This window comes from Antedon bifida, chromosome 3, assembly GCF_963402885.1.
Source record: "Antedon bifida chromosome 3, ecAntBifi1.1, whole genome shotgun sequence".
NCBI lineage: Eukaryota > Metazoa > Echinodermata > Crinoidea > Comatulida > Antedonidae > Antedon > Antedon bifida.
In genome coordinates this window covers 13,650,021-13,671,217 of record NC_136228.1, presented here as the reverse complement: position 1 = coordinate 13,671,217, position 21,197 = coordinate 13,650,021, and the positions used below count along the sequence as shown (strand labels likewise).

The following is a 21,197-nucleotide window of genomic DNA, read 5'->3' as shown; positions in this document are numbered from 1 at the left end:
CATAAAGTTTGATAGTGTAGACAAAGCTTTAAACATGAATCACTCCAAACGTACTCAATGTTCTGATAGGTTTACAGAACGTTGTACAGATGCCGTCGATTGATATGCATGCCTTCGGGTAAATATTGATTTTACACGGTTCTTCAGCATGTTTATTGATAACGTTTAAAAACACGAAGAAAATAAAACGTTTAAATTCATTATATTTTAATGGAAACCGTGTTTGAAAAAAAATAGAAGAACCGAATCCAATCAAACGTTGCTACATAACATGTTGGCTCTAATATACTTATTGTCTATTAATTTGCATTTAGTCGTGGCGTTGTTATGGAAAAGTTTCCCATTAATTTTAAATTTTATTATGCAATAATTTCAAAAGTAGTTCATTTGTTTTGCTGCAAGGTGTTCTTGGAACTGTACCTTTAGTGGTTGGTAAATATTCACGTTGACATAAAATGCTACGGTTTTATTTTAAAGCTATCTTAGGATAGCCTTCTTTAGCCATTGTAGAATCATTTCATGGGCCTCTTAGTTCGATACAATTTTGAGATCAGGGTTTTAAAGATGTATTGTCCCCCAAAAACATGGACAAGTAAAAATTACTAAAATCAGAATTTGAATAGGCCATTTTATAGTTTTAATAAAGTTATTCACTTCTGTAGAAAAAAAAACCAACAAAAATAATTATTTCATTTATAAAATGAAACAGTTAATTTAAACCAAAAACCATTGTCTGACAAGACAATTAAAGTATTTTTTGTTTTAAATTACATTTTTTCAGGTAAATAATTTTTTTTAGCTCCAGTTTTTGGTCAAAGTGAATAACTCTTATGTGACATTAAAATGGCATATTCAACAAAAAATGTCAACCAATTTCAACAAAATAATGTTTCAGGGGAACAATATATCTTTAATTAAAATATCTCCCCTTGTTTTGAAATGTTACGGTTTTCGGTGATTTGTAGCAGAAGATCTACAATCTTGTAATCTCAATCTCAATGTAGGATGGCAGCTGGCTGTTATCATAAATAGATGTTTATTATAATACACAGAACTACATAAACCGGAATGAAGTTTTACCATTATTTATCGTATTAACATTTTGAGTTCAGAAGATGACCCTGCCGTTCGCAACTAAATCAATATCTTAAGTATGTTGTCAATTTCTATAAACTGTAAAAAAAATGGTATTGTATTTCTCGTGTAAGTGATGTGTTTGATCTGAAGCTATTAGCAAGACGGATGATGTCACCATTGGTTTAGTAAATAATTGACAAAGTGACAAATGCCTAGGGGTACTTATATTGCTCAATCATTATCGTATAATTTTGATTTATACGGAATCAGCAAACAAGTTAAGTCATTGCCATTGATTGAGTAACTATACGTATTTAGTTAGGATAACAAGCACTTACGGTTCGAGGATAACATAATTTATAAATTATAGAAAATAAAAATAAATTGTTAACTCATTTTTCTGATTAATGAATCGTGATGTATATTAATGTGGACGCAAGACAGAAATTGTATGTACTAGGCCTATATAATTATGTTTCTGATAGACGTAACGTATCATAATTCATTCTAACATACACATTATCAAATGTATATTCAATAATGTATGACAGTGTATGTATTTTTTAACCACGCAAAGTTCATTCTGTGTGCCTTTAGAGTTTGCTTTTTTTTAGAAACCTGAGCATCTAAAATATGTGCAGATTCGATCGTCCAATCAGAGTGCAGAAAGTTTCGTCTGAAATGGTACAAAAATACATACCAGTAGACCATGGAGCAGAATCAGTTTGACGACGCGAGTTCAACTTTAGATAGTTTTTAAATCTAATTTATTGAAAGAAATATTTTATTATTATGACAGTGACCAGGCTACTACAAAAAGTTTAGAGGCCACAACCATGCAGTCAATTTACTGCCAAACTGGGAGTAAAAGGTATGTCTATAAAGCTAGGCCTATGTTAAAATGATCCGTATTGGGGGCTTAGCTACATTGATGAAGGGTACTTGGGTTCCTTTGACCGATCGACCAAGTGATGGTAAGTTAGTGCATTCTAATCACCATACTCTGTATTTAAATGTATGATAGTGTATGCCTGTTTTGTCTTAGGCTACAGTAACTAAGTCAATATAGTAGTAGTTTAAGATATTATAATGACTGTATCATGGAGTTCCCTCCAACAACTAATAAAGAATTTATGCAATGTGGTTTTAGTTGTCGTAAGTGTTTACAGTGTACATTTTAATGAAATAATTATATGTAGGCCTGCAGTATTTATTTTTCTCTGCCTGGTTTCATCGGCTCTCAAATGTTGCTGTAGAATTATGATTGAGGATGATATCATTCAAATCGATATGCAAATTGTCAAATTATGAAATTAACAAACACAGGTGATAAAACGCGTGCTGTAGGTCAAGACCAAGTAACGTCTCTTCCTAATTCTCTTGTTTTTCGATTTCGAGTTATATTCCGATATCCCGCTAAAATGCAATTATAATTTCTCCCGATTGGATATAAAAAAAACATCCCAATTTTGTATAGTCTAATGTAAATGTGGGGGAATAACCTGTGTTAACACCTAAATAAATTCCTGTCAATTGATTGGATGATTGTGGGTCACATGGCGTGCAATATTACGCATTATAACATGGGTTCAGGATGTACCCAATCAGACGCTCTGAATGAGTCACGTGTGCGCTCTTTATTTTTTTACTATCATGCACTGGGATGCAAAAAGTGCGCACCAGAAATGCATAACAGCACCCTGTGTGTAAATCGTATTGCAGAATACCTATCGCGCTATAGGCTCACTGCGCGATTTACGAGTACCAGGTCGTCTGCACCGCAGCCCCAATTTGAAAAAACACAACAAACACACAGAACAGCACTACACGACTGTTTTGCTAGGCCTAGACTACCTAGGCTAGGCGGCGATTAGGTCGCCTAGCGGTGGTGCTTGCCGTGGTAAGCTTAGCTTCTACCTAGGTATATTTACCCAAAAAGGTAAGGTAAGACCCATATTAAGTCTAAATTCGTACGTTCATGGAGATGCGGCGCCCTCTCGGGTCCTAGTATTCACATTACTAATAATGCATTACATAACTAATGCACTCTGACTTATTATTTGTATACTATTTAACGATCGTTAGTACTTTTTTTTTTTATTTAATTTTTTTTTCGTGTACGAAAAAAAAAAATCTTTTCGCGTACGGAAAATATTTTTTGAACGGACCATACTTTAGCAATTCAACAGCGCCGCCTATTTTGTACTTCCACCACCACCACGATGATACAAGACGTAGTATAAAGAAACACAGAATAGTGTAGTAGGAAGATACAAAGATAGTGTAGTATACTATATACAAAGACAGTGTACGTAGGAAGATACAAAAATAGTTTAGTATAAAGATACAAAGATAGTGTAATATAAAGATACAAAGATATAGTACAGGAAAGATATGCTCAGAATCAGTAAAAGGTTGAAAAAATTGCAACAGAATTTTTTTCACCACAATGCATTTCTATAAGGTCCCTATATGAACATATTAAAAGTCTAGAAAAATCCAGGTAGGGGAAATATGTTTTTTTAAACAAAATGGCCGCCAATGGTGAAAAATGTCTAAAAATGAACAAAAAACATATATTGTATATCTAATTACCACTTGATAGCAGTTTTTATAATGCTTTTTATATTTCTTTAGTGTCAAACATTTAAACTGCAATATACATATTAATTTAAGTGCTATTTAGCAGCAAAAACACACATTTAAGTATCAAGATATCACCATGGTTATAATAATAGACAACGTAGTCCTATGCATTATAATGCAGGACTACGGTGTCTAACAAAACAGTTCATTTACATTAGAATTATACAATCTTACAATCTATTAATCCATTCATTTTCATACTCCAGTTATCATCCTCTGTCTATAGGTAGGAATTAAGCATGTGCTGATGCCGTGGTATTCGTCACAAACAGTGGTAACTGGTGGTAAATTTGTCATCAATGGACACATCACGCCATTTGTAACTTTCCATCCCCCAGTCTGTGGGTTGAAGAGTATTTTCTATCCACTGCTGTACCATGGTAATATACATGCAGGGAATAACACTTTGCAGCATTTGTTGTTGGGGGGAATAGACTTTATTTCAAGTGCTGTTTTGCTTTTTGCTACTTTCTCCCAGAACGTATTCCTCCATAGCGCTACCAATGCCAATTCCTCTGATGCGATGGTTTCTTTTTTTTGGAGACGTTTGGTTTTACAGAGTTTGTAAGCATACTACTGCCCAGGTGTTATGACTTTTTGAGACTCACAGTGCTCCCCCATCGAGAACATACGGTATTAAATCAATGAATGAAGCAACCGTGACAGAATATTAATTTAAGAGGAAAGAACATATTATTACACATGGGTCAAAATCAACCATATTCATCAATAGAGAAGCAGTGCACATTCCCTCACATATACTATTTCATCATTGATGGCTATGTGAGACAGTCATACACAATGCATCATTTGTTGAAAAAGAACCTTGTACTTTTCTGCAGCCCTCTGTTACTCCATTGACTCCATACACACTGCTAGACTACTCAGAAACCTTCATCCTCACTGCCCACTGTATGTTATCAATGGGGGAGCACTGCTACATCAAACCTCTTGGCCCGAAACAGCAACATTTCAAGACATTTATTATGTACCATGTATGTTTGTTACATTATGTGAAGGCAAAGTAAACTCTTGTATTTAATGGCTATAATTATGGGCCGTAAGTAAATTTGGTTTAGGAAAAGGTGTTGGTCTTAAAAATAATCACATCACAGTTGGAGTTGTATGTCAAATTCTGTAAACCAAACAGTTTCCAAAAAAAAAGAAAACATTGCATCAGGAATTTGGCATTGGTAGCTATATATGGAGGGAAGTCAATGGAGACTTTAGACAGCCTACTTTTCTTTGAGAAAGTTGCAAAAAGCAAATCTATTCCCTTGCTGCAAAATTTCATTACCAGAGTCTTTATTACCAGGTATAGCAGTGGATAGGAAATACTCTTCAACCCACAGACTAGGGATAGAAAGTATTGATGACAAATTTACTACCAGCACCAGAGAAACTATTAAAGTTGATTAGATGTACCTGTAAATAAGGTTGTAGTAAAATGAATTGCAGTTGCAAAAAATATGGTTTGGACTGCTGCTCCACTATTTTTTAAGAATGCCATGGCATCAGCACATGCTCAATTCCCCACCAATAGATGGAGGATGAGATACTGACAAGATGAAAGTGAAATTACCGCATTTATTTGAATAAATGCCCTTGGTGGTTGATTTTTAAGGAGGGTAGTGGGGGCGTGTAATCGTCGTGAGGAGTTTATTCGGAGAGGCGTTTATTTTTGTGGGTGTAATGTGGTAACATATATAATCGTGAGTCTTTATTACCAGGTATAGCAGTGGATAGGAAATACTCTTCAACCCACAGACTAGGGATGGAAAGTATTGATGACAAATTTACTACCAGCACCAGAGAAACTATTAAAGTTGATTAGATGTACCTGTAAATAAGGTTGTAGTAAAATGAATTGCAGTTGCAAAAAATATGGTTTGGACTGCTGCTCCACTATTTTTTAAGAATGCCACGGCGTCAGCACATGCTCAATTCCCCACCAATAGACGGAGGATGAGATACTGACAAGATGAAAGTGAAATTACCGCATTTATTTGAATAAATGCCCTTGGTGGTTGATTTTTAAGGAGGGTAGTGGGGGCATGTAATCGTCGTGAGGAGTTTATTCGGAGAGGCGTTTATTTTTGTGGGTGTAATGTGGTAACATGTATAATCAAATAAATACACCCTTTAGATATGAACAAATACAACACCATCATGTCATTCAGTGAATTCTATTACAAATAGAGATGTGTTAAAACACAATATTATGTATAATATGCATGTGGCGGGGCGTACATTCAACGAAATAAATTCAAAATGATGTCCGATGGGGGCGGGGAAAGGGGTGCGGTGCTGTAGGTTATTCAAAATGATGTCTTATTGGCTGGGCCATCAATGGGAGCGCACCAAGAAGTTCCGACAATATTATACCGGTAAAGGGTAGTTTTAGTCACTTTTAAAAATGAAAATCCTTGAAACAGCACTCAATGAGGTATTGTTTTATATTAGGAAATATCATCATATTGTCTACATATACTCCCGAATATAGCCAATTGCGGAGGAGGGGGGGGGGGGGGGGGCGGACAGACTCCCTCACCCTTCCCATATGATCTCCCATCCCTATACCCCTCCCCACTGGCACCACCAATGTTGTAATATATTGTTATAACAGTACAAATGTAAATGAACTGACTTATTATTAAACACCGTAATACTATGCATTAAGCATAGGAAGGACTGCGTTTTATATATTATAACAATAGGGATATATCTAGATACTTAAACATTTGTTTTGCGGCCATTTTCTAATTAACAACACTTAAAATAATGTGTATATTGTAGTTCAGATCTTCGAAACTGTAAAGAAATATAAAAATCATTGTAAAAACCGCTATAAAGTGGTAATTAGATCTACTATTTATGTTTTTTTTGTCCTTTTTTAGGCATTTTCGACATTGGCGGCCATTTTGTTTAAAAAAACCTATTTCCCCTACCTGGATTTTTCTAGACTTTTAATATGTTCATATAGGGACCTTATAGAAATGCATTGTGGTGAAATAAATTCTGTTGCAATTTTTTCAACCATAATTCATAGTTTTCCTGTACTAATAGTGTAGTATAAAGATACAAAGACGGTGTAGTATGAAGATGTCAGACAATTAGAGACGCGCTCTCACGACGAGTAGGGATAGACGATAATGAAATATGGGAGTAGCAATGGCAAAGCACAACGAAAATTGTGTTTTCGGCAATAAATTGCAAAAAATAACCCACAAACAACATCAAACTTCAAATTTTAAATTGTCAATACATTTATTTGAGGTGAGTTTCGGCGTGACACGACTGTAAATAATACTGATAGTATTTAAAATGTTAGTATTATAGGCTAGGCCTAGGTGCTTTAGCCTAGATAGGCCCAGGATTGTTTGGTCGTGTGTTGACATAATTAAAACTACAGTACGTGTGTTTAAAATCCAAATAAATATAATATTTAATATATTATAAAAATTCATATAATTATTTACAAAACCATAAATGTTACACTTTCAATGTGAATCAAATGATGAATGCTCACGCCTACCTTTTATTCAATCAGATTCAAATGACAGGAATCTACTTAGATGTTATGACTAGAGATTTCCGAGATATAGAGTACATAGAGGTTCATATTATAGTTAATATTGGCAAATAAATATTAACTTTAAACTTTAATATTAAACTATTAATAACTTTTTAAAAATGAAATGAAACTACAGTATATAATTTAACTTACATATATGCTTACAGTACATAATAATAGTTATAGGTCTAATGTTAATAGAAAATAATTAACGAAAACATTTATTTAATGTTTAAATTTCGATTCGATGTATAATATTAGTTTTAGCGTAATTTGTTGTCACACATATAAACAAGTGTGAACAAATACGGATTGACTGACGAGTTTATAGGTATGATGAATGTTGCTGACCAAACATAGATATCTTCTGGAATATTCCACCAATCCAGCTCTGAACCAATTCCCATCACTATAATCGGAAACCAGCAACAGAAGTCGGTAAAAACTATAATCATTAGTTTCCATGCCATTTTGATTTCTTCTTCTCGTTTTTGCAGCCTGTTTACAGTGGCTCCTGATCGCTTAACAGAGAGGAAAATCGTGACATAACTCACAGCAATTACAATAAATCCGAGAGCGTTGAATGCAATAAATATGGCAATGGCATACTCCCAACCCGCCAATCGGCTTCGTGTTAGAGGTAGTGCAAGACATACGCTCTGTTTCCCATAATAGTTCTCTCCGAAGTATGTATCCGGGCTCAGTCTGTTTGATATCATTGGACAAAAACTGAGAGTAAGCCAAGTTACCCAAGAAATGCCGATGATGATTCTACACGTTTTACGGTTCAGACGTTTAGTGCTGAATGAATTGGCGATGTTTACAGCGCGGTCAAGGCTCAGTACCATTAGTGTGAAGACACTGCACTCGCCAGCAAGAGTAGAAACAGCACCAGCGAAACTACAAAGGAAGCTGTTCTTCCAATCTTGTGCAACTTCCGAGTATCGTCCTCTGTAATAAGTGTCCGCGCTTGCAATAATCAGCAGATACACTGACATAAGCAGATCAGACACGGCGAGATTAGTGATTAGCATCGTTTGAACACTATGGTCATTTCTACGAAACATTCGCGATATAATAACAACTAGATTGCCAATGGCAGACGATAGTCCTATGATAAACATTAATACTCGCAGAACTTGTCTTTTTAGTAAATCTTCACACGAAGAGAAAAGATCAATGGGCTCACAGACTTTAATTTTACCAACAATACAGCAGAGACGAAACAAATCTGAATACCTGTAAACAAATTACATTAATAATTGTTATCAAAATGATGTATTAGCCTAAGAATACAAAGAAAAACTCTGGTACTTCGTTGTGTCCTTTGGCTTGTTTCTCCTTGTACACTTTGTGCCGATTTTAACAATCTGTTATTTTAGTATTTTTTTGGGTTTAATTTATAGATTGATTTAGTGGATTTGTATTTGTTTTTAACTTCTTTCTTCTATATCAAATATTGAGTTTTTTTTATATTAGTGTCCTTCCAGTTTTTAAATATTCTTTAACAACTTAGCTGTGAAACAACTGGAAAATATTGACTTAGGTGGCGCTATTATTTCAGAGGATGAGTGTGTTCACAGTTGACCTTGAGGTTGTTTTTTCGTATTAAGCGACATAACAACATAACATAAGAACAATAAACCATGACAAAGAGAAAAACAAAGTTTCTATTTAAAAAAATTGTTTGACCGTGTACCCATAGATAGTTAATAATAAATTAAAAGTTAAACACCTTTTTAATTACTGTACTTACATTTTAGTCATGTTTGTCAATATCTGAAACGTCTTTTCCTGGTAATTGTTTAAGTTGTTATCTGTTAGGTTTCTGCAAAATAATATTGAATTATAACTTTTTTTCTAACTTTAATCAACTAGTTACTGCTAGGTACGGTAGTATACTTTTATTAATTTGGCAGCCATTTTAATTTTGCTGCCATCTTGGATTTGAAGTCATGCTAAATTATATACGGTATGATATGAGGATGTTTTTTAATATTCACTCTATTCATTTAATTTTGTAGCAATATGGAATTTTTGCGGTCATATTGGAAGTAACATTCTTATTTTAGGGGATAGGCTACATTTAGAAAGGGCATTTAATAGCCATTGTATATAGAAACCATTTTGAATTGTGACCGCTATCTTATATTTGTAGAGAACAATCAGGCTGTTCCCAAGCTTATTTCAATTAGTATGGTGTTAGGGATGACGAAATTGTAACTTTGGCCTGGTTTGAATCATTCTAATTATCATGCCAGGTTACAAGTAAGCTCTTTTTTTACCCTAAACATTTGGAAACATTAACATCGCTGATTGCATCGTTTACTATGCCCAAAGTTTGATTCCAATTTCCATAAAAAAAAATCGACAGATAGATAGACACAAAATGATTTTAAAGAAATGGCAAATTATTAAAAGAGTCGTTCAAGAAGATAGTTATATTATACTTACAAGAACGAAAGTGAGGAAGCAAAATAAGTAAAGGCCCCTTGAGCTATTGTAGTTATATCGTTGTTTTGTAAATACCTATTTTAAGAATAAAGAAATACACTCAGAACCACTCTTGTCTAAATCTCGTATGGATATTAGTATAAAGAAAAAATGTCGCGCTTTGTCGCCTGATGTACGTGGAGATGTTGTAACCTGTAACAATTTTGTGTAGTCTATAGGCCTACTCTTAATCTCTATTTTCTTCTCAGGTCTGTACCTCAACTTACCTAAACACGTACTTTATTAGGTAAAATATAATTTTATCGGATCGGTATTTTGAACTCCCTAAACGCCATGTGCACACTCTTTCTTTTTATCTACTTCGCGTCTACGAAGCATACTCTGAGATTGGATTGTTGTCTCCGAAACAAAAACATACTTACAGTGTGTTCACTGATGTCAAACCAGCAAATACATTGGCTGGTAACGTTCTTATTTTGTTATCGTTCAAATCTCTAAAAACAATGCAAATTATTAGGCCTACTTCTATTAATAGTTGAATATGCATGCGTTACACATTTCATAATGATGAACACACATACATATATGTATAATACAACAGTAAAGAATGACATTTCTTCCGATACCAGAAAGTAAAATGTTATATAGAACGAGGTGCACAATGGTCGAATTGCTCTCTTCGAATACCTTTTTCTCCTCAGGATTATGACGAAACAGACCTGCGCATTTTACTTTTTATGAAAAAAAATTGCTTAAACTATTAAAAAAAATACACTTTGTATCATTACTCACAGTGTTTTCAATGCCTTCAAACCATCAAACGCGTGAGCTTCTACCAATATTATTTGGTTACTTTGCAAATGCCTTCAAAGTAATCAAACTTAATTATCTCACCATATAACCAAATTTACTCGGTAAATTACATAATGTGGAGAATGATGAATAAATGGATAGTACATACAATTCGAAACAAGTAAATTCTTTTATAGAATCTAGTCTCTCGCCCTGGGAGTTTAAAGTATAAGTTTCCAGTGAAAAAAAAAACATCACTTACAGTGTTGACAATGCTTTCAAACCAAAAAATGTGTATGCCCTCAATTTTCGTATTTGGTAATTGTCCAAAGACCTAAAATAACAGAATTAATCAATATTATTATGTAGGACATATTGCATAATCACCAGGTGTACATATTTCATTATCGTCGCTCTTTAACCTCAAGACAAGTTCAAATTTAGTCACGTGTGCGTGCAACGCGACGCTACATCGGTAAACAAATTTGAGCACGCGACTGTAGCCATGTATATGGCATTGTTCTGAAGAGACATTGTGTTGCGTACATGTCATATTACAAGGTGCGCTAATGGTAATTAGAATAATAACAATCATCAAAAAAGTGTCATTATTTGAAATTTATAAAAAAAAAATCTTTTTAAAATAATCCAAAACATTATTGCCAAAATTAAAAACAGAATGTTTAAAATACTTACAGTACTTTTAAAGCTTCCATATTGAAGAATGCTCTGTATTCTAATGTCTGTATGTTGTTATTTAGCAATTTCCTTCGAAAAACAATAAGAGCAAGTTAATTTGTAGTTTTTTAGGACTCATTAGAAATTAAGCCCCAGAATGACATACAATGTTATAATTTGTTAATATCATGACTTATTCGTGATTTCTACCTTAACCTGATAGGAAAAAAAATCATCTCTCTAAACTTATCGTTATTCTTCCTATTACTGTAATGCCAAGTTAGACCATCTACAGCAAACACGCTTATTTAATATTTTCTTTAATTTTATTTTAACCGGTGGACATGATTTAAGTTTTATTATTCTATTCTAAATCATGTATTACACTGTTCGTGCTGTGACCCACTCTAATAGTGATTAAAAATGGTAAACAGCCAATAGGCAAACGACGACAAATAAAGTAACCAAGTATGGCATAAATATATAGATTTATGTTTAAATTCAAACACATTCTTGAATGGAATAGTTTGTTTTTTGATACAAAAAATAAATCAATAAAACACAATTTTAATTTATAATAGGCTACTTACAACTTTGTTAATGCAGTCAACCCAGTAAAAGCGTTAGTTGCCAAATTAGTTATTTGGTTATTGCGCAAATCCCTTAAAAAAAATAATTTAAAAAGCAGATGAAACCTGACTGTATTCACTATTCATTTGATTGGAGACTAATAAAGATATAAAGTTTGCGATACACCACGTATATTAGTTCTGAGAGAAACTCAACAGTCGGTCGGTCGGTCTGGTATCACTATGTGGTTTAGCACGCGACTTATGGCTGTTGGACTTGTTTTTCATAACTAATATACATGGTGTACCGCAAACTTTATATCAACATTTTGATTTCGCCATGCAAACCTTCTAACAATAGACTCATAAAGGTTTTCTATAAGATGGCTGAACATTACCACATGTTTCGATTATCTCAGTAATATACTTTGAACAATAACATTATTCCAAACTCGTCCCAGAAGCTATATATATTTATTTTGTTTTTGAGAATGCACTAATATATACTTAAACATATTACAATGTTTCCAATGCGTTCGAGCCATTAAATGCATATGATTCCAACTCCTTTATTTCGAAACTATTCAAAGACCTGAAAATAACAGTAAACAGTAAATAAACATTATTATTATTATATATATTTTTAAATAGGCACTATAGAGAGCGTTGGGCCTATTTTCCACTAGGCGAATTTTTTCGCGCGAATGGAAAGCGTCAGCTTATACGCATGCGTATAGCCAATCTATATAAACTCTTACGACACGCTCGATTATGGGAAGCAAATGCGAATCAAAAAGCTCATCAGACACGCTATGGAAATGAAAATCGCATTGTCATGTTTCGAATCTTTCTAATGACAGAGATATGGTGTATTAAAGTAGGCCTACTCTATCTAGTGACAGCTACAGAATAGAGTGCTATAAACTATACTTCTGCTCACAAACCAAGTTCTCCAGAACAACCTTTCCCAACCACAAGTCCAATAAACTACTTTAAGCTATAGGATTCATATGTCATCTATATATAAATTTACGTAAGGGCAAAAGTCGGTAAATCGCGCGTTATTTCTAGAATGTTTACTCGATGGTATATAAAGTTGGTTAGATTCGTTCCTGTAAACGACATGTATTATTGTACGTACATTTGAAATCGTCAGTTTTTTAACGCTGAAATTATTATGTATTCGAGAACCATCTGTGGGCACGACCTACGCGAGCGAAGCGAGCGTACCATCTAGTTTTAACAATTTCGAAACTATCGTGAAATGATATATTTCACCTGGGATTGTTTGTTGGTAGAAAAATGCAAGGTACATTGTATTATAGTTTAAAAACCAGGACTAAAACTATTTTAGTTTAATATCAAAACACTTACAAAGATTTCAGCGAGTTCAAACCATTAAAAGCATTGGCTGCAATTGTACTTATTTGGTTTTCTAACAAATCCCTTAAAAGTAATATAAACAAGAAATTAAACCCTTTTTCGCACTTGATTTTTCAATAATTTATATAATCTCAATATTGAAATACAAACGTATAAAGGCCCATTTACACTAGGGCGATAACGATCGACGATAAATAGATAAACATACATTTTTCTTGCATAAAACAAACACAGTTAGAACAGTTTTCGTTCTAGAACTATAGGATATTAATTTATGCTGTATTTTATAAAAATAATATTTTTCAAAATCCAATCAAATGAATCAATAAAAGCAATAAAATCGTTGTATTGTCACGATAGTACTGCTCTTCCTAATCATAACGTCATTTGATTGGACGTGTGGAAATATTATTTTCATCAAAAGCAGCATAGATGATAACTTTTAAAAATTATTTTGTTTTAGGTATGAAGAATGCATATTCAACTTTTTATCGTCGATCGTTATCACCCTAGTGTAAATGGGCCTTTAGCCAGTAAAATCTGTTTCGCATGTCAAAGAAATATTGAGGGCGCCGTCCAAAATATGACTGCAGTAAATTTGAATACGCTCTACGAGGATAACCTCAAAAGTTTAACAAAATGTGTGACGTTTTCGTTTTCGTAGCGTTGCGTAACCTCCTAATAATAACGCTAATCTTCATACAAAATAACATACTTACAGTGTCTTTAGCGAATTTAAACCATCAAATGCATAGGTGTACAAAGTAATTATCTGATTAAAGTTCAAATTCCTTTAAAGTGAAAAAATGTCAAACAGGTCACATGAGTAGGCCTACGTATTACAATCATTCGTATTGTAATTATTATTTTTATACATTTTCATCTCAAAAAGTGGGTTTATATTAGATGAAGGTGACGAACAGGCGTCTGTGATTTGATTTAGAATCACAATACATCGTTAAGGGTGCTAATTTTCCTATGATGCATGGTGTTTTATCTGTTGTGTATTAACAAAGATTTTCTGATTTATTGTATATGAATTAGACAAATACAGATGAATTGAATTGATAATTGAATTAATTCCTAGCGTCTGTTTTTCCTCCAAATACTCTTCAAAACTGAATTAAAAAGTCATAATCGATAGTCTTTTTATCTTTGTTAACTATCTCACAGCAGATGAAAATAATGTCCACGCTGTTTATTATGTATTGTTATAGCCATTTCATCTGGAAATGTATCCCTTGTGTATTCGTGGAAATTGATTGATTTTTCAATAATTTATATAACAATACGATAATTATTCACATGGTTTCTATTCAAGTTAAAACTCAAGTGTGCGTATACTTACAGATATTCCAATTCTGTCAAACCAGCAAATGTATAGGAACTTAATACTTTCTGCGCAAATACCTTACAGAGTTAAAACAATCACTTGTGTTAAGTTTGGACTTTGGAATAAGAATGTGTTATGGTCGTGGAAAAGGGGTAGGGTGTGATAGATGTCTGTCTTATTATATTGTTGCAATGAATTTTGCACGGTCTAAGAAACAATAACTATTGAATAATTATTGAATAATCTAACTAAATAATAAAAATTAGAACAAGTCTTTATTCGCAGAAAACATACACAATTACAATTGAGGTCATTATTTGGTAACATTTGAGGTCATTATTTGGTAACATTTGAGGTCATTATTTCATAACATTTGAGGTCATTATTTGGTAACATTTGAGGTCATTATTTGGTAACATTTGAGGTCATTATTTCATAACATTTGAGGTCATTATTTGGTAACATTTGAGGTCATTATTTGGTAACATTTGGGGTCATTATTTGGCAAAAATTGAGGTCAATATTTTTTTGTTAAAATTGACGTCATTTTTTGGTGACAATGAATTTAAACACTACTTACAATGACTTCAATGATGACAAACCATCAAATGAGTTGGCTGACAGTGTTTTAATTCGGTTACTGCTCAAATGTCTTCAAAGTAAAATAGTACATTATTTCGTTTATTTCTTTTATACTATAAATCTACTATTATTCCTTGTATTTTTCACGTGTTTCTGTTTGATTTGATTAGTTTATATTTTTTTATTTGTACAGCTAACTCTTTGTTTTCTGGTTATCTAAGGTGGTTAAGCTACATTCATGTTATTGACTTTGCTTATCATTGTCTCCTAGAGATCCATCTATCACTATCAAACTAGTCTGACAAAAGGTGTGACGGGCCCAAATATGATAGTGATATGACGTCATCACATTTTTTTGTCACATAAAGTTTGATACCAAGTCCTATTAATTTTTTCTGTTTTGGTTTTCAATTTTTTATAAAGCATTTTGATTTTGAAAGACTAAATGAAATAATGGAATCAAAATGTATGTAGTATAACTTGGTGGGTATATAATGTACTTATTGTATGTTTTCAAATACAAATATAGTTATATTGTATAATATTCTATTTATGATTAATAAATAAGGTGAAGATTCTTCAAATAATATAACAAATGCGACGAAACTTACAGTTCTTTTAAATTATCCAAACCTCTAAATTCATTGGCGGCCAAATTACCTAGTTGGTTAGGCCTACTGTAAAAATACCTGACAGGTAGCAAAAAGAAGCAATTTCAGTTAAAGTTATGCCAGTAAGACCGTTTAGGACTACCTTATTCTCACAGAAAAAATGATAATATATTACAATACTATGTAACTGTACTGTATCTACTGGATTTTAAGCGAGCATACATACTATTTGTTACTCGTTTGTGTACTTCGCTTTTCATTCTATGTGTTTCTTATCCTTTGAATTGGGGTATCGTGAAATTGTTTAAATGCTGAAAGAGGAAGTGCCTCTGAATGTAATCTTTCCTTTTAGAGTACTGTAGTAACTATCCATTCAAGAAATTCATTCTAAATAGTAATATTATGTCTTTTTTTCTAAAAATGAGTTTAGGTCATACATATATTTCCCCACTCACTCCCCACCCACAGAAATCCTGTATATTATGCATATATGGCATTTCATAAAGCACGTATAAAAATCTATTATAATACTTACAGTTTTTTAATTGGATGATGCGTATTAAATTTAATCATTTCCGAAATTAAACAATTAAACCAACAACTGACAAACTCAACGTAATCACAATACCAATTAACCTGACATAACATGCCTACCGTAAATAAATATATGTAAGTGAGTGATGGTTAAACGAAAGTTTATTTTAAAAAATGATGGTAAAGAACCTATAATAGGTTATACATTCTTTGTTAATGGTTTCTAGTCTCTGGTAGTGTTGGTATCTTACCACGCTGACTTTTGAAAAATGTTTAAAACGTAAAGAGCCATTTACACTAGGACGATAACGATCGACGATAAATAAATAAGCATGCATTTTTTTTCAAAACACAAAAGAAATTAGAATGGTTTTCGTTCTACAACTAGGATAATCATTTATGCTGTCTTTGTTAAAAATATTATTTGTAAAATTCAAATAAATAAAAAGTGTGTATTTCTTCTGTTTTATGTATGGAAAATGCATATTTGTCTATTTATCGTCGATCGTTATCGTCCTAGTGTAAATGGACCTTTACTGTAAAACGTTCGAAATGTCAAGGCATAAAGCAAATGCCACATTGAGAAAGTTAATTTAATTACCTTGTTTTATAGTGAGATAACTTTCTCCAGAATAATCACCACTAGCATCTTCATTTAAATCTAAAAGAAGTATATTAATTCATTTTTTTATTGAGTCTTTTCAAGAATGAGAATCAACTAGTAATCCACGAACCGCTAAAATTGTATAGAGTACGCTAAAAACCTCACTGGAAAAGTTGGCAGGTTTTATCAGACTATTTCATAGTATATCATCTGTAATGCTTGTTGCCATTTGCTCTTAGAACTGTTCTTACTGGATGATATATATATTTGAAATCATGTGTATTTGTACCATCTGATGAATGTGATGTGATGAATATGTTCTTGTTAAAAAAATAAAGTAAAATAATCCCACACAAGACCAAAATAAAAGAAATCAAATAATGAAAAGTATAATGTGAATATTTAAAAATTGTTTAAACACCAGTAGTAAATTAAGAAAATAGCCTTGATTTCATCGAGTTTTAAAAGCATACTTCTTTTATCAAACTTAAATGTAAAACTAAATAAACTAACAAAATAATTCAATTCCATCTCACCGTTTGTTGAACAACTGCATAACGGTAAAACAACCGAAATGACAACAATTATAAAGATAGCCATCGTCTTCAGCATTGCGTACTGATCCTTTAGTATGGAAATGAATGTTCTGAATCTTCTACAGATTCAGCTCAATTTATGATGCGAGCATAAACAATTGTTAACATACATTTTTAAAGAAGCTTTTAGTGAAATGCATTAATCACAATTCCTTAAGTTGTATTCATTTATTATGAAGCTGTGTTGAGACAGTTATTATGGTTATTTAATTATTTATACAATTAATTATTTGATTTTGCCCGGGACCTAATTTCAGTAACGTCATCTGGAGGTAATTTTCTATCTGCGATGAACCATTTAAAATTGTATTTGTTCCAGTAAAATACGTAAAACATAACAAATAAACACAATAATAGAATGTGTGTGCTAGGGGAGAGTTAAAGCAGAGAAAACCACTACCAAAATATAACAACAAAAATATATTCAAAAGATTGCATAAAAATTACTAATATTAACAAATATATAAATAAATTTCAATAAAGCCAGAATGTATTTGAAGGGCTAGTGTTGCCCGAATTGTTCTGGCAGGTTTACTTTTATCGTTTTGATTTATTTTTTTTTGCTTCTTTTATTGTGTATCTCCATTGAGATCCAGCCACTGATAGGCACACGGGATATAGATTATTCTGAAAACGAAAAATTACGAGATTCAAGAACAATAATTAGTTAAAACATGTATCAATGCAACAAGACAAGACATTTCACCGCCTGTCAATTTTTTTTTCCTGTGCACTTTGCAAGTTGGTTTGTGTAGGGAGGTCAAAAGAGCTTTGTTTCAAGGATGTGATCAAACGTCATCACAAAATAATAAGCCACAGATATCAATGTTGGAACTAAAGAGCTGGGAAGAAATACACGAACTGGAGAAGGCTATCAAGCAAAGACCAACACTGGCAATTTTTATCATCTCTGTAAACACTGCAAGATCCTTCCGCAACAGAAAATTATTTCTTCTGCATGTACGGGAAACACCTAGAAACACCACCTTGTCCACCTAGTAAGATTATTATTCCAGACAGCCCTCTCAATATCAACACTAACACAATTGTCGCATGTCTTACGGAGGACTCGATGAACTCACAAGTCTATACTGTTCAGAACGCGAAGAACCAAACAGAATATCATTTCATGGCTCTGTGTCTCTACATGATATCACTGCACTGAATCGTTTTATGTTGTCAAAAACAGGAATAAAAAGAAAATGAAAAATTAAATTTAAATAAATGCATCCCAATTGTAAAAAATAACTTACAAGGTTAACAATAAACAAAATATAGAATTGGAGAATGTAAACAACAAAAAGGGCAAAACATAGGAAACAAAAATGTGAACTATAAAAGAATATTTTTAATTAGATCCGACAATATTTTAACAATTAAAAAAATCTTAAGATGATAATAAGCAAACACGTGTTTCAGCGGAGAGTTCTTTATAGGCCTAATTTAGGAATCAATGAATTATTCCACTTTCCTTTTTAACTTAATTTATTTGATGCACTTAAGTGTTTGTTATCATACATTTTTAAAGAACCATTTAGAGCGTTTCAAAAATTTAGATAAATCTCAATGCCACATGTAATGCATAGAGAGAAAATAGAGAAAACGTAGTTAATGTTTTGTTCTGCGTGTTTGTGGTGGGCCTACCTCGTTGTTGTAGTCCTGCCATTACCATTCTAAAAGATAAAAGATTTATGTTTTCGACCAATAAAAAATTGATTGAGCTAAATGGTTCTCGAATACACAGTAATTTCAGCGTAAACAAACTGGCGATTTCAAATTTACGTACCACCGCAGCACTATACTGTCGTTTACAGGAAAAGCCGTAAAAACTAAAATTAGCACTTACTTACTTACTTACTTAAATTAGAATTACTTCCGAAAGAGAAACTTGTCACAAACTGAGTCCAAATTTGTTGAGTCAAATTTAAACTTTAGGATTGGGGAATGGGGAAGAGGATGGGTGCAATTTATATTCTTTATCCACCCAGTAAAGATATATTTGTTTCATGTTTTATACATAATAGGTCTACCACTAAACACAGTAAAACATTTGCGATTGAATTCGTTGTTGTTGAAACTGTCACTGTCAGTCGATTGAAATAGTAAAGTACATGTAACGATACACCACTATGACGTTTATATTTCTTGTAATTATTAATTAATACAAACGTTGAGAAGCAACTGTCAGTAATAACGTTTATTTGTATATCTGTTTATATAATATCTAACAGTAGGCCTACCCGCACTCACAGTAAATCTGCGCTTCAAAAATGGTTTATCTATTAATTTATTATAACACTACTTATAACTAACTACAGTATTGAAATACTATTAGACCCATACATTTACCTACTTGTGTTATACCAAATATTTATACTGAACTGGGAGACTGAGAGATTGGAATGTTTCTATCATCGCCAATCAATATGTTTATGTAAACGTATATTAAATCTAATAAAATATTTTTTTTTTTTAAGTAAGTCTTTCTTCAACATTGTGATGCTGTACTCGAGCTATTTGACCGGTTTGCAGCCATTAAAAACAATTATTGTAGAAGGAGATATGTATATGCGAAGCATCCTCGTATTATTGTGTGCGGGTATTTTTCAAGATGGACATCCATTAGACAGTGTATATCACGATCGGAAAACACCCCTATTTGGGGCAAATCGTTAAACCTATTTCGTTTTAATTGTCAATAACTAATTATCTAACTCAATTTAATTAGTAAACAGGGTTACATCAGGTGGTTAAAATCAGTACCGAAAGTACGAACCAATTTTTATACCAGCGAGTAAAAATTCTAGAAGTAACGCGCGATTTACCGAATTTTGCCCTTACGTAAATGTATATATAGATGAGCGTTGTCAAGCGTGAACAGTCAATCCACTAAATATAGCAGAATTTGATACACTACTTCAATAATACAAAAGACTCAATAGCAAATTTGAGAGTTAGTATTACAACGAATATGGAAGAAATTAACACTGAAAAACAGCTTTTAATCGACTCAAAATGTCACCTGTATACAAGACGATGGGCAATGTTAGTGATATTTATGTGTCTACAATTATCAGATGGAATTATGTGGATGCAGTACGCGGCAATATCAGGTGAAGTTGAGGAGTATTTTGAAGCTCCTTCAGCCATAATTGACACGCTCGGTTCTATTTATTTCATTGCGTATGTATTCTTTATATTTCCCGCTTTATATGTAGTAGAGAAAACCGATATTAAAACTATCACCATAATAGGAGGCGGCTTAAATATGGTTGGATCATGGATTCGTTACATCGGAATACTCCGACATTCAGTTTACTTAAGCATACTGGGTCAGGCCTTTTGTGGAGTTGCGCAAACATGTTGTTTTGGGATTTCTACGCATTTCGCTGGTACTTGGTTTGGATCTAATGAAGTTTCGTTTGCGAGTGGGCTTGGGTTCACCGCATTCCATTTTGGAACAGCAGTAGCTTTCATCTTACCAAATCAGTTATTGAATTTACAAAACCAAACCGAAATAAAGCTGAAATATTACTTTTTTGGAACAGCGATTTTCATATCTATAATTTTCCTAATCATCTGTTTCTTCTTTGAAGCAAAACCGCCATCACCTCCGAGTTATCAGAAAAACAACTCAACTATTGGAAAACAAGATTCATTTTGGAAATCTATGAAAGTAATACTGATGAACTTAAACTTTGTTTTACTTCTTTTGGCATGTGGAATTTGTATAGGATTATCTGCCGTTATCATGGTTAAGATAA

The 21,197-nt window shown here is 32.8% G+C and overlaps 1 long non-coding RNA gene across 1 annotated transcript in view; it reads left to right on the top strand.

Annotated features, from left to right (window-relative positions):
• The first annotated feature begins 1,533 nt into the window (after positions 1 to 1,533).
• Positions 1,534 to 21,197, top strand: part of LOC144837950 (uncharacterized) — a 27,072-nt gene continuing 7,408 nt past the window's right edge. The window contains exon 1 of the long non-coding RNA XR_013611583.1: positions 1,534 to 1,948. This is a non-coding gene — a long non-coding RNA (uncharacterized LOC144837950). The remainder of the gene's footprint in view (positions 1,949 to 21,197) is intronic.